The sequence below is a fragment of the Ailuropoda melanoleuca genome, chromosome 6 (assembly GCF_002007445.2).
Source record: "Ailuropoda melanoleuca isolate Jingjing chromosome 6, ASM200744v2, whole genome shotgun sequence".
Lineage (NCBI taxonomy): Eukaryota > Metazoa > Chordata > Mammalia > Carnivora > Ursidae > Ailuropoda > Ailuropoda melanoleuca.
Genome location: NC_048223.1, coordinates 89,158,031 through 89,173,339, shown reverse-complemented (window position 1 = coordinate 89,173,339; position 15,309 = coordinate 89,158,031). Strand labels below are relative to the sequence as shown.

At 42.8% G+C, this 15,309-nt stretch overlaps 1 protein-coding gene across 1 annotated transcript in view; it reads right to left on the bottom strand.

Moving 5' to 3' along the window:
* WDFY4 (WDFY family member 4) overlaps window positions 1-14,972 on the bottom strand; it is a 290,100-nt gene extending 275,128 nt beyond the window's left edge. Inside the window, exon 1 of the mRNA XM_034663601.1 lies at window positions 14,587-14,972. The gene's annotated coding sequence lies outside the window, so the exon portion shown is untranslated. The remainder of the gene's footprint in view (window positions 1-14,586) is intronic.
* Window positions 14,973-15,309: the final 337 nt, after the last annotated feature.

Sequence of the window (15,309 nt, the reverse complement as noted above, 5' to 3'; positions counted from 1 at the left end):
TGGGGTAAGACTCCAAACGACCTAGATCACCTTCTCCAAGGCTGAGAACTGAATGGAGGTTGGGCAGTGTTAGGAGGGTTAGAGTTACATCCATTTAGATTGGAAAGACCTCACTGAACATGTTGAGAATTCATCTTATGGTCCAGAAAGTCCACACAGAGGAGTAAGAACCACAACCTAGAGTAGGAGCTATGAACCAGGAACAACTTCAAAATTGAAATAGGAAAGCCCTAACAAATAATTGAAGGAAACCTGGCAGAACCGAAAGGAGATTCCAGCAGTTAAACTGAAAACCAGAACAAAACTCATCATCCTTTAATGGAAGAAAACATAATGCAGCATCCCTTCAGTGTACCATCTACATTCTCCAGCATATGCCTAAAATTAGTAAAAACCTGGAGAAATAGAAAAATGTGACCTTTAAGAAGAAAAATAACTGTCAATACAAACAGACCCCAAGATGAACCCAATGTTGGAAGTATCACCCAAGGACTTTAAAGCAGTTAATAGAGACACATTCAAGGATTTAAAAAGAAGAGATAGTCATAATAACTGCAAGGTAGGAAATTTCAGCAAATAAATGGAAAATATAAGAAGATTGGAATGTAGAACATCCAATGGGAAAAAGACGTCTCTCCCACGAGTGGTGCTGGGAAAACTGGTCAGCTACATGCAAAAGAATGAAACTGGACCACTTTCTTACACCATACACAAAAATAAATTCAAAATGGATTAAATAAATAAAATTTGAAAAAATGGATTAAAGACCTGAATGTGAGACTTAAAACCATAAAAGTCCTTGAAGAGAGCACAGGCAGTAAGGTCTCTGACACCAGCCGTAACAACATTTTTCTAGATATGTCTCCTGAGGCAAGGGAAATAAAAGAAAAAATAAACTATTGAGACTACATCAAAATAAGAAGTGTCTACATGGCAAAGGAAACAATCAACAAAACTAAAAGGCAACCTACTGAATGTAAGAAGATATTTGCAAATGACATATCCAATAAAGGGTTAGTACCCAAAATGCATAAAGAACTTACACAACTGGGTGTTATACACCAAACAACGAATCGTGGAACACTACATCAAAAACTAATGATGTACTGTATGGTGACTAACATAACGTAATAAAAAATTTTTTAAAAAAAGAAAAAGAACTTACACAAATCAACACCCAAAAAATTAATAATCCAATGAAAAAAAAGGCAGAAGAAATGAACAGACGTTTCTCCAAAGAAGACATCCAGATGGCCAACAGACACATGAAACAATGCTCAACATCACTCATCATTGGGGAAATGCAAATCAAAACTACAATGAGATATCACCTCACACCTGTCAAAACAGCTAAAATTTTAAAAAGACACAAGAAGCAACAAGTGTTGGTGAAGATGTGGAAATAAAGGAACCCTCTGGCACTATTGGTGGGAATGCAAACTGGTGCAGCCAGTCAAAAACAGAACTACCCCGGATCCAGTAATCACACCACTGGGTATTTACCCCAAATATACAAGAACACTAATTCAAAGGGATACATGCACCCGTATGTTTATAGCAGCATTATTTATAATAACCAGATTATGGAAGCAGCCCAAGTATTCATCAATAGATGAATGGATAAAGAAGTTGTGATATAAGTATGTAATGGAATATTATTCAACCATAACAAAATATGAAATCTTGGCATTTGCAATGACATGGATGGAGCTAGAGGGTATAATGCTAAGCGAAATAAGTCAGTCAGGGAAAGACAAATACCATATGATTTCACTTATCTGTGAAGTTTAAGAAACAAAACAAACAAGCAAAGGAAAAAAAAAAGAGAGGGGGGGCAAACCAAGAAACAGACTCTTAACTATAGAGAACAAACTGATGGTTACCAGAGGGGATGGGGGTGGGGGTTGGATTAAATAGGTGATGGCAATTAAGGAGGGCACTTGCTGTGATGAGCTCTGGGAGCTGTATGGAAGTGTTGAATCACTATATTGTACACCTGAAACTAATATAACACTATGTGCTAAATAATAAAATAAGAGAAGGGCAAAACAATGTAAATTTTAGAACCAGAAAGTATAATTGAAATGAAAATTTTACTGATGGCCAACAGCAGAATGGTGACTGCAAAAGAAAAAAAAATAATGAGCTTGAAGACCAATCGATAGAAATTATTCAATCTGAAAGATAGAGAATAAAAAATTGAAGAAAAATAAACATGCTGCACTCAGTTGCCTTTGGGACAATACCAAATGGCATAATAGATGTGTAACTGAAGTCCCAGAGGGAAAGAAGAGAGAAAAGAGAGTAGAGAAAAATATTTGAAGAAATAATGTTTGAAATTTCCAAAGTTTGTTGAAAAGTAGCAAATTGCAGATACAATAAGCTTAGTAAGCTCCAAGCACAACAAAGCAGAAAGAAACCCACGCTTAGGGACATCAGAGTCAAACTCCTAACATTGAAAAATGGAAGGTTGTCTTAGAAACAGAGAAAACTAGTATTACATACAAGGGAACAAAAACACAACCCCAGGCCAATGTTTTGTCAGGAAAAAATGGAAGTCATAAGACAATGGAAAAATATCTCTGGCATATTAAAAGAAAAAAACAGAAATTGGTAACGAAATCCTTGAAAAAAAATAAGAACCAAATTTATTTTCAGATTAATGACAGCTGAAATCATTTATCTCCAGAAGATTTGTGCTACAAGAAATTCTAAAGGGGGGCGCCTGGGTGGCTCAGTAGGTTAAGCATCTGCCTTCCACTCCAGTCATGATCCCAGGGTCCTGGGATTGAGCCACAAGTTGGTGGCTTGATCCCACCAACTGCTTCTCCCTCTCCTTCTGCCACTCCTCCTGCTTGTGCTTGCTCTCTCTCTCTGTCAGATAAATAAATAAAATCTTAAAATAAAATAAAAAATTCTAAAGGAAGTTTTTGAGGTTGAAGGGAAAAGAAACCAGATGGAAATGTGGGTCTACAGAAAGAAAAGAAGAGCACTAGTAATGGCAAATATAATCCAACTATTTTCTGTTTCTTGCCTTAATTTCTTTAAAACACTAGGACTGTTTAAAACAAAAAAATGTAATACTGTACTTTGGAGTTTATACCATACCCACAAAAAATATATGACAGCAGTCCCACAGAAGATGAGGGAGTAAGTGGAAACACACTGTTGCAAGCTTCTCACATTTTACATGCCGTAGTATTTTATTAACTCTGCATAATAAGATTGAGATAAGTTAAGGATACATATTTTATTTATAACTTTGTGACAAAGATACCAAGAAAGTCAACATTCAGCTCTTATCAACAAATGCACTGAGCATCTATTCTGTGCCAGGTCCCAGCTAGACCCTGGAGAAACCGAGATAAGTAAACAAAGCTTGTATTAAGGCTATTTCCTACAACTCAAGGGGGCCGGTGGTTCTCCCTCAGATAGTGATACAGGAACACAAGCTACTTTGTCCTTTAAAGTCTTGTTGTCATCTGCAACCCATCAGCAAACTGGGAAAGCAAATGGACAAAGCCCATCTTCACTCACAAAAGCCCAACCTGTGAGTGGCATGCATCACTTTGGCTCACATTCCATTGTGATTGCATGGCCATATCTAATGGCAAGGAAGGCTGGGAGGTGCAGTTCAGCCATGTGCCAGCCTTAATCCTATTACCATGAGAGAATGCATTTTGGTAGTCTCCATCATACTCTCTTCAGAGAGCTTATCATCTACACTTAGGGCAATAAACAAAAAAGTTGAAAATAATTTCCTGATTTTTAAAATAAATCATGTTAACTTTACACATGATGCAAAAAAAGTATAAAGAATACAGCATAGGGGCGCCTGGGTGGCTCAGTGGTTAAGCATCTGCCTTCAGCTCAGGGCATGATCCTGGCATTCTGGGATCGAGCCCCACATCAGGCTCCTCTGCTGGAAGCCTGGTTCTTCCTCTCCCACTCCCCCTGCTTGTGGTCCCTCTCTCGCTGGCTGTCTCTCTCTCTGTCAAATAAATAAATAAAATCCTAAAAAAAAAAAAAGAATACAGCATAAAATTAAAATCATTAATACCCTAAATACCATAAACTGCTAAGCAATAACCCATGTGAGAATAACATTTCATTTCTTTTCTGTGTTTACCAAAATATATTTCTTTGGTCTTTGTTTTTTTCTTAACAAATTTAAAATCATGCCATGAATTCTGCTTTATAACATGTTGGGGTTTTTTTCTCACTTAATTCATCATAAACTCTTTCCCATTTCATTATTACAATGCATTTCTTACAAGTTGGAATCAAGAAGAAAGAAGGCTGTTTACATAGCAGTGGGACATTTTTTTTAAATCCAAAGCAAAAGCAATGTCCTTGAATTTTCATGTTCCCTGTGAGGATTATGATAAACTCCAGAAAAAGAGAGGAAATCCAACCATCAAATTGTACTTTCTTGGAGATGGAGGACGTGAATACTGGCGTGACTGAGAAATAACCCTACAAGACACCTGGAGCCTACAGGAGTAGTGGTAAATTCTCTTTTTTTTAAAAAGATTTTATTTATTTATTTGACAGAGATAGAGACAGCCAGCGAGAGAGGGAACACAAGCAGGGGGAGTGGGAGAGGAAGAAGCAGGCTCATAGCAGAGGAGCCTGATGTGGGGCTCGATCCCACAATGCGGGGATCACACCCTGAGCCGAAGGCAGACGCTTAACCGCTGTGCCACCCAGGTGCCCCAGGAGTAGTGGTAAATTCTGGTGGAGACTTGGAGAACGACAGAGTATCGGAAGACTACAGATGGTCAAATACTTCTTTTAATTTTCAACAATAGCTGGAAGGAAGAATTTACAGCTCCGCATTGGTAGCATTGACATCATACCCAACAAGGAGCTCACGGAGAAGATAAAGAAGAACCATAAGCTATTATTCAGTCAAACTTAAGCCATTCAACCCTCTTCAACCAGCATAATGATTTGCTAGGACCAGGTATTAAGTTGGGTTCTGCAGACACAAATAAGAGAGAAGAATGCCTTCCTCAAGGAATTTTAAACCCAAGAACAAGTCCTTTAGGCTAAGCGCATTTATCTTTGGTGGTTGAGAAGGTACAGACATCACTAAGGATGTGAGCTTCAGTAAGGCACTGGACAAAACCTCTCTTGATTTACACCTCCATTTGTCCCACTGCCATCTCCTCAACACCACCATATGCCTGCAGCCATACTTGAAGCCTGGTGAGACGAGATCTGGTCTGTCTGTGGGAAATTCATAGACATCAGACTCATCATGCACAGCCACACACCTGTCATGCCAAAACGGTTTTATTTTAGGGAAGTAGGACTAAACAGCTGAAACTTCTGTTTAATTCCAAGTGCCTTTATGCCCTCCCACCACTGATGTGACACTGACAGAAATGAGGTCTTCCCTAATGAGGCTCCACTTTGCAGGGAGATCTCATGAGATCAGAGCCAGCATTTAGTGAGGAGCCAGCTTAGAAGGGGAATAGAGTGCAGCTTCTGGCAATAAGGAAGGTGAGGATATGTTTTGAAAAAAGATTCTTGGGGAAAAGGGCCTTTTCAAGAAATGGTACTGGACCACTGTTGTTCAACATAGTACTAGAAGTTCTAGCCTCAGCAAACAGACAACAAAAAGAAATAAGGAGCATTCAAACTGGCAAAGAAGAAGTCGAATTCTCACTCTTCGCAGATGACATGATACTTTATGTGGAAAACCCAAAAGACTCCACCCCCAAATTGCTTGAACTCATATAGGAATTCAGCAACATGGCAGGATATTAAATCAGTGCACAGAAATCAGTTGCATTTCTATACACTAACAATGAGACAGAAGAAAGAGAAATTAAGGAGTTGATCCCATTTACAATTGCACCAAAAACCATGAGATACCTAGGAATGAGCCTAACTAAAGAGGCAAAGGATCTGTACTCTGAAAACTATAGAACACTCAGGAAAGAATTTGAGAAAGACACAAAAAAGTGGAAAAACATTCCATGCTCATGGATTGGAAGAACAAATGTTATTTAAATGTCTATGCTACCTAGAGCAATCTACACATTTAATGCAATCTCTATCAAAATACAATCGACTTTTTTCACAGAGCTAGAACAAATAATCCTAAAATTTGTATGGAACCAGAAAAGACCCCGTATAGCCAGAGGAATGTTGAAAAAGAAAACCAAAGCTGGTGGCATCACAATTCTGGACTTCAAGCTATATTACAAAGCTGTGATCATCAAGACAGCATGGTACTGGCACAAAAACAGACACATAGATCAATGGAACAGAATAGAGAACCCAGAAATGGACCCTCAACTCTATGGTCAACTAATCTTTGACAAAGCAGGAAAGAATATCCAATGAGAAAAGGCAGTCTTTTCAACAAATGGTGTTGGGAAAATTGAATAGCCACATGCTGATGAAACTGGGCCACTTTCTCACACCATACACAAAGATAAATTCAAAATGGATGAAAGACCTAAATGTGGGACAGGAAACCATCAAAATCCTGGAGGAGAATACAGGCAGCAACCTCTTTGACCTCAGCCACAGCAACTTCTTGCTAGACGTGTCTCCAAAGGCAAGGGAAACAAAGCAAAAATGAATTATTGGCACTTCATCAAGATAAAAAGCTTCTGCACAGCAAAGGAAACAGTCAACAAACCCAAAAAACAACCTACAGAATGGGAGAAGATATTTGCAAATGTTTTATCAGATAAAGGGCTGGTATTCAAGATCTATAAAGAATTTATCAAACGCAACACCCAAAAAACAAAAAATCCAGTTAATAAATGGGTAGAAGACATGAACAGATATTTCTTCAAAGAAGACATCCAAATGGCCAACAGACACATGAAAAAGTGCTCCACATCACTTGGCATCAGGGAAATACAGATCAAAACCACAATGTGATACCACCTCACACCTGTCAGAATGGCTAAAATTAATAAGCCGGGAAACAACAAATGTTGGTGAGGTTGCAGAAAAAGGAGAACCCTCTTACACTGTTGGTGGGAATGCAAGCTGGTGCAACCACTCTGGAAAACGGTACTCAGGTTCCACAAAAAGTTAAAAATAGAGCTACCCTACAATCTAGCAATTGCACTACTGGGTATTTACCCCAATATACAAATGTAATGATCCAAAGGGGCACCTGCACCCCAATGTTTATAGCAGCAATGTCCACAATAGCCAAACTCTGTAAAGATATAGTATATATATATATACGATGGAATATTACTCAGTCATCAAAAAATGAAATCTTTCCATTTTCAACGACGTGAATGGAACTAGAGGGTATTATGCTAAGTGAAATAAGTCAATCAGAGAAAGACAGTTATCATATATCTCAGTTATATGTGGAATTTAAGAAACAAAACAGAGAAGCATAAGGGAAGGGAAGGAAAAATAAAATAAGAAAAAATCAGGGGCGCCTGGGTAGCGCAGTCGTTGAGCGTCTGCCTTCAGCTCAGGACGTGATCCTGGCATTCCGGGATCGAGTCCCACATCGGGCTTCTCTGCTGGGAGCCTGCTTCTTCCTCTCCCACTCCCCTCCTATGTTCCCTCTCTCACTGGCTCTCTCTCTCTGTCACATAAATAATAAATAAAATCTTAAAAAAAAATCAGAGAGGGAGACGAACTATAAGAGACTCTTAACCATAGGAAACAAACTGAGGTTTGCTGGAGGGGAGAGGAGTGGGGGGATGGGATAACTGGGTGACGGGCATTAAGGAGGGCATGTGATGTACTGAGCACTGGGTGTTTTATATGATTGATGAATCACTGAACTCTACCTCTGAAACTAATAATTACTGTATGTTAATTAATTGAATCTAAACAATATTTTTAAAAAAGAAATGGTGCTGGAACAACATGGATGTCCATGATGAAAATAAATCAATCTTGATTCTTACCTCACACCATATATAAAAAAAAAAGAAACAAACAAACAAACAAAAAACCCTTAAACAAAACAAATAATCAAAACATAAGGGGTTTCTCAGACTGAAAGAGTTAAAGCTATAATGCTCCTGAGAGAAAACATTAAAAAATATCTATGAGCCCTGAGAGGAGGAAAAAGCTTCTTGGACCAGGCATTGTTAGACAATGAAAAAGCAAATCACAGGCTGCGATTATTCCCAAAGGATATATCTGACCAGTGAATTAACCAGAACATATAGGGAACTCCATCAAATCAACAATTTAAAGATTTACGACCCAATAAAAAATGTACAAAAGCCTTAAATACCAAAAAAATTTTAATATATAAAATATATACATATATATACATGAATATATATATATAGACACAAATATATACAAATGACCAAAAGGTACATGAAAAGGTGCTCGACATTATTACTTATCAGTAAGTGGAAATTAAAATCACACTGAGATGCCTCAACACATCCACTACGATGGCTAAAAGAGATGATTAACACCAAATAGTGAGGACTTGGAGCAACTGGAATGTTCCTACACTGCTGATAGGAATGTGTAATGATATAACTACTTTCATTAACAGTTCAGCAGTTTTCATAAAGTTAAACATACACTTATGTGACTCAGGAATGCATTCCTACCTACTGACCCAAGATAAATTAAAACACATGTCCACACAAAGATCATTCATAAATATTCATAATAGCTTTATTTATGATAGCTAAAAACCAGAAACAACCCAAATGTCCACCAACTGGATAATGAATAAACAAATCATGGTATAGTCATGTAATAGAATTCTACTCAGCAATAAAAAGATCCTTCCATCAATACACCCTTCAACACGGATGAATCTCACAGACCTTACTGACTGCATGAAGCCACACACAAAAAGTGCGTTTATATGAAAAAGAACCCCTGGTTAAAAAAAAAAAATCAGAGCAGTCGTTGCTTCTGGGAAGGAAGTATGGAACGGAAAGAGGACCAAAGGAACATTCTGAAGTGATGGAAATATTTTATGCTTTGATAGAGGTATGGGTTACACACCCAAATGGAGGAATTTTTTTAAGTCATGCATTTCAACATATACAAAATTTTACATTAAAAAACAATTAAAGGGGCACCTGGGTGGCACAGCGGTTAAGCGTCTGCCTTCGGCTCAGGGTGTGATCCCGGCATTATGGGATCAAGCCCCACATCAGGCTTCTCCGCTATGAGCCTGCTTCTTCCTCTCCCACTCCCCCTGCTGTGTTCCCTCTCTCACTGGCTGTCTCTATCTCTGTCAAAAAAATAAATAAATAAAATCTTAAAAAAAACGATTAAAATAATTAAGTAGGGAATAAGATATAAATAACCAAAAATGGCAAAACGGGGGCACCTGGGTGGCTCAGTCGTTAAGCATCTGCCTTCGGCTCAGGGCGTGATCCCAGGGTCCTGGGATGGAGCCCCGCATCGGTCTCCTCCGCTGGGAGCCTGCTTCTTCCTCTCCCACTGCCCATGCTTGTGTTCCCTCTCTCGCTGTCTCTCTCTCTGTCAAATAAATAAATAAAATCTTTTTTTAAAAAAATGGCAAAATGCTGATCAAAGCTGAAGTTGAACTGTGGGTACGTGGGTTCATTATATTATTATATTTATGTATATTAAAATATTTTCCATAATGAAACTTGTTTTAGAAGAGAAAGAAAGAGAGCAGGAAGGGAATACTAGGTATACCACAAACCCTAACATACCCTGTATCTTCCATCATGGGAACTGTTCTCAGGGATAAATAGAAGGAACAACGGCACATAAGATCCAGAAATAGACTCAATCAGGTGTGCAGATTTAGCACGCTCAAGGGCGACAGCTCACATCAGTGGGGAAAGATGAACTATTAGTAAGTGGGACTAGGACAACTAGATAGAAATACAAGAAAAGAATAAAATTAGATCATTTCTCACAACTCAATAAAAGCTAAATGAACCCACTGTTTACATGCAAAAAAAAATGCTAAAGAAAAAAAAATGAAAAGCATTCACAAAGCATCTGGTAGGTGCTGGGGGGACATGGTTCCAGAGAGGTGACCGCGAAGCTGGTCAGTCCCAAAGAGATGGCAGGGGCAAGGCCTGGGACCCAGACCTCAAGTGAGAGCCCAAGGAGGGGCTGACATGAAGAGCTAGGGTTCCAGGAGCAGGCATAGCTGAGCAGTGGGGCATGGGGTCCCAGAGGCTGCTTGCAGGCCTGGAGAAACCAGGAGAAACCAAAGTAGAGCACACGTTCATCAAACAAGGGCCCGGGGCTATGCCAGGGAAGGGATGAACCGCCTTCAGGTCATTGCACCAGGTCAACCACAGCTACAACAGCTGTACTGGGGATAGGGAGGAAGGAAGGGGAGGGGGCAGGGGAGGAGGGGAGCACTCTGCATTGGTGTGGCACCTAGAACAGCCATGCAAGCCCCCGCTGAATCTCAGACACAGCCAGCAGCAGAAGGATGGCGTGGCAAGGCCACAAGAGAGAGGGGTTAGACGTCTAGATGATGGCCCTTCCAAAATTCTACCTAATCCAGGAGGGGCTGCTTTTCCACTTCCAAAGGCCCCATTCAACCCTTACTGGCTACAGCGAACTCACCCTAGGGGAATGCCTGAGAAGAATTTACCTTGGAGCCTCAGGCTCCTTGAAGACAGTCTGCGCCTTGAGAGGATGGAGGTGCTGGGAGCCCGCTGGGCGAGGCCCGGGAAGCAGAGGGTAGGAAGGCAGAGATATTCAGAGGCCAGCTGGGAACATGCAGGAGGCCACGTTCCAGCGCAGGGAGGGCAGGCGGGGCCGGCGGGGCCGGCGGGGCTGGGGGGGAGGGATGTCTGGTCTGGACGGAGCTGTGCTCAGCTTTCCCGGGCTGTCACCAGGAAGATGAAGGAGGGAAAGTGGCACCCAAGGACCTGCTATGCACCTCCAAGGCCTGGCTGTGAAGTAAAACTGACCCCCAGGCAAGCCCCAAATGAAGACAGCCACACCGTGGCCGCGGTGTCCGGGCTACCATGTCTTTGACCTCTCGGAGGGAGGCTGGGGCAGAGAACAGAGACATGGTTTCTGAAGGCAAGACTTGTCTCCGTTGTCCTTAGTGAAGCCTAGTGTAGGGCCTGCATGGAACGTGTGTCCTCAGCCCCCACAGGCAGGAGCCTGGGTGATTATTCCACAGGCCTCACTGGGTAAGCTCCCCGTTGGAGTGCAGAAAGCCAGTGGCTGCCTTCCCTGAAGAGAGCAGAGGTGCTGTTCCTCTGGTCCCTGCTTCCCGCTGTCTGTATCATTCCACCTGCTCCCTTCCCCGGTCCACGGCATCCACGGGGGAAGATGGCCATGCATGGTTCCTAAGTGTCCTCTCTCATGTAAGCTCAGCCTCCCAGAGAGAGCTGTGCCCTCCTCTCACATCTTCATTTGGAACCATAAACACCTGGACCAAACAAATGTGGCCTGGGTGGGGCCAGGGAAGTGACTGTGACTAGGTCATTTTGGGGTCACCACGGTCAAGTGCCGGATCAGAACAACCGCTGGTGGCTTGCCCTGAGCACAGCTGGCTGTCCTGGCTGCCACCTCTCGAGGGGCTGGGGGCGGGACAGGTGCAGGGAGGGCCCTCTCATCCTGCATCCTTACAGCCTCACACCCAGCCAGGGGCCCATGCCCCAGAAAAGGTCCCTGCAAGGCCACGAAGCCTGTCCTCTCCTTGAGCAGAAGGAGACAGAAAGGCCCCATTGAGTGAGCTGCTGCCATGTTTGCCCCCGGAGACAGGGAAGCAAAGGCCTGGGAGGCTGGGGTTGGGGGTCCAGAGTTGCTGAGTGGGGTTAGGAGCGCTCCCCGGGGACTGCACAGAGAGGCAGGGTGGAGCGGAAAGCGCAGCGTGGCCCAGCTTCCGTTCTTGGATGTGCGAGCTCGGGCAAGGTCAGAGGTCTCTGTGGAGGAGCCTCCCTCCCAACTCCTGCCAAGATGCGCCAAGATGATGCAAAGGGAGGGACGCACGTTTCTCCACGTCCCAGGGCTGTTCTTCGGGTCCCACATCCCTTGTTTCAGGGTGCAGAGCCCAACTCTTCTGCAGCCATCCCGGGGGCCTCTGCGCTTTGGCACCACCCCCTCCTCCCCCAGACAGTGGCCTTCGGTGACAGGGGAAAGCAGCGGAAGCACAGCAGGTGCTGGCTCCCTGCTTCAGTAACCACTTCGCCAGCTGGCCTGGGGCCCCTGGGGGCCTCCACTCAGGCGTGGCTCCCGGACGCGCCCTGCAGAAACGGCAGAGCAGGAGGAGATCGGCGGCAGCACTGCACGTTGAACAGCGACAGGAGCAGGGCTGCCACAGTTCCCATCAGAGGCGCTGAGTCCCTGTGCTCAGAGAGGAGGCTGCAGGACCCTGTTGTCCTCCCTCCAGGGAGCACCATTCCCGGCAGCCAGGAGACCTATCAGAGGAAGGGACTGACCACGTGTTCCTGTAGGCAGGTGGTTGGGGTCGGGGAGAAGCAGGTGGGGAAAGGTGAGCTCAGGCCCATTATTTAACTGCACTGAGATTGTCCCCTCATCTGAAAATGAAGAAATTACAGTTTCATATGGATTTTGCTCTCATGAGAATCAAATAGAACAAGTGTGTAAACTGGCTGGTCAGGTCACCCTTCACTTCTCAACAGTTCTGCCTGGGGACATTTCCTGGGAGGTGCCTGTGCTCATATTGGTTTAACTATCTTAATCCTTTGCTGCAAAGAACAGGAATGTGCCAACTTAAGCCATTAAACTGTAGCACTCAGAGTAAGCTGTCTAAGGCCCCTGAGCCTCCCTTTCCAATACATACATTTAGGGTAATGGGATTTAAATAATAAGAATGTACCTGTGGCCAAATGCGATGCTCAGCATATTGTGAGGACTTGTAGGGTAGACAAGCACAAAACGCGACCACTCCTCAGTGTAAGGAGAGAATTCCCCTGGCTGGCCAGGGGGAAAGGGGAGAGCCAAGGGAAGTGGAAATAGGGATGAAATGTGAATGCAGGATATTTGCATATGCGGTCGAAAGCAAAATATACTGTAAAAAAGACTACTGCAAAGTAAATGGGGTCCAGGATGAGGAAGCAGAAATTGCTTTTTTAATATTGATGTGGGGTTTTTCACTTATAAAACTGCACCTGCACATGGAAGCAAAATTCAGCTTATAAAAACACAAAAACTAGCTTCTCTTTTGCCTGTGATTATTTTCACCTTGGCCCAAATAATCACTAAGAGTGATTTTTTACAGATCTGCTCATGGCTACCATTACAACTTTAACTGATACTTCTATTTTAGGGTTAATTTTAGACGGTACCTTTTGACCTTCAGAAACGAAAAACAAGAAAATTTGCTTCCTTCCCTTGTTTTCTTCTTCCTCTCTCAGACTCCTTCCTGATTCGTAATCATATTTTTAGTTTATTCGTCTACCTGTTGCCTTTCCAAGTTTGTTCATCATATCCTTATATTTCTTTCTGGCAGTTACTTTCATGACTTTCATAGTACGCTCAGTCTTCAGTTACTAAATCAAGACTGTATTTGTTGCTATGAAAGATAAAGATACTAGCTTGGTTATACTTCCCCTCTCATCCCCTTATTAATGTTTCTTTTCTTACTGTTTTCATGTCATTGTGGTTTAAAATCTTTGTGTTAGCGGACTATAAGACTCTTACTTGTTTTGTCGGTAGGTTGGTCCTAAAAACTTGAAAACTAATCAACGGCATTGACAATAATGTGGTTTCCCACAATATTCATTGTAGAATCAAGAAACATGATCGGCCCAGAGAGAAGAAAAGTACTTTTGTGTCATTAAAACCTTAAATTTAGGGGCACCTGGGTGGCGCAGTCATTAAGCGTCTGCCTTCGGCTCAGGGCGTGATCCCGGCATTCTGGGATCGAGCCCCACATCGGGCTCCTCCGCTATGAGCCTGCTTCTCCCTCCCACTCCCCCTGCTTGTGTTCCCTCTCTCGCTGGCTGTCTCTCTCTCTGTCAAATAAGTAAATAAAATCTTTAAAAAAAAAAAGTGGTGGGGAAATTGTTAACACAGATTAAATTTAAATCGGGCCGTGTCTATAGCCATCACATTGTGAAGAGCATACAACTTGAGGAAATACTTTTTTGGTGTTCGAAAACAATTATCCAGTTCAACAAAGTCACTCAAGCCGTTGACAACTGAGGAAAGTTCTGACATACATAGCATGAAAGCTGAAAATGGTTTCAGTTAATGAACATCATCTGAGAAAGAGTTTAGCAGTAAATTACATATCAGACTTAATGACCGTAAATTACTGGGTAAAGCGCTGTGAATCAGGACGCCACTCCATTTGTCAAATCATGGTTAAATTGACGGTCTAGTTTGGCTACAGATTCAAAAATTGAGCAAAAAGTAATAACAGCATTCCATAAAAACTAATTGACTAAATAGAATTTGCAGTCGAGAATTGTATGCTTTATTATTATTTGTAAATTATGGGCTACACATGCTTTATATCAGTAAAATTTATAATAAACTGAAATAGATGATAGATGATAGATAGATAGATGATAGATAGATAGATGACAGATGATAGATAGACAATAGATAGATAGATAGATATAGTTATAGATAGATAGGCAGGCAGGCAGACATATTTTTGAGAGCTGGTTGTTAAGGGCTTACCAGCACACCACCGTCTCACAGGCTTGCTGACCTCACCATCACATCACATGAGAAATCAGGAGACTATGGAAAGGCCTCCTCCTCCCATGCTCCAGGGCCAGTGTGGTCCCAGGGGGAAAGGGGGTGTTGGTGCTAGAGGACTCACCACAAGGATAACTAGGACTTGGCACTGGTGATGGGGAAACAAACACTGGAAACAGCAGGGCTGCAGGGCAGATCACTCCTCTGTGCCTTCACCCACATTTCTAAAAAGCCGCTGCTGATCCCTCCCCCCAGGCTCAGGGGGTAGTTGTGAGACTCTATAAATATCATGGTTGTGCCAGTGTGTAGGCCCAGGGGGTAATATTTGCCCCTTCAGAGAGGAGCCCCCATCCCCACCACCAGCTACCAGCAGGCCCTGTGGCTCAAACTCCCCAAGGCCACCTGCTGCCGAGCTTGCCTGGAGAGCTTGGGAAGCTGTCCCCACCGGGGCTCTTGCAAGAGCTGGCCTGATTCTGATGCAAGGGGAAGAAGCAGGGAGGCAGGCCACTTCTGCTTTCTGCTCACAGCCACCGAGGTATCTGCCCGGAGAGCACATTTGAATTCTCAAACCTCAGCCACAGGTTCACTTCAGGTTTTAAGGGAAAATTTATGGGCAGTTTCATTATAAGTCATTATAGCTGGGTCCTCTGCTGAAGTACCTCTCTGTGTTTCCGGAGAACTATGAAATGTGGGAATGATCGC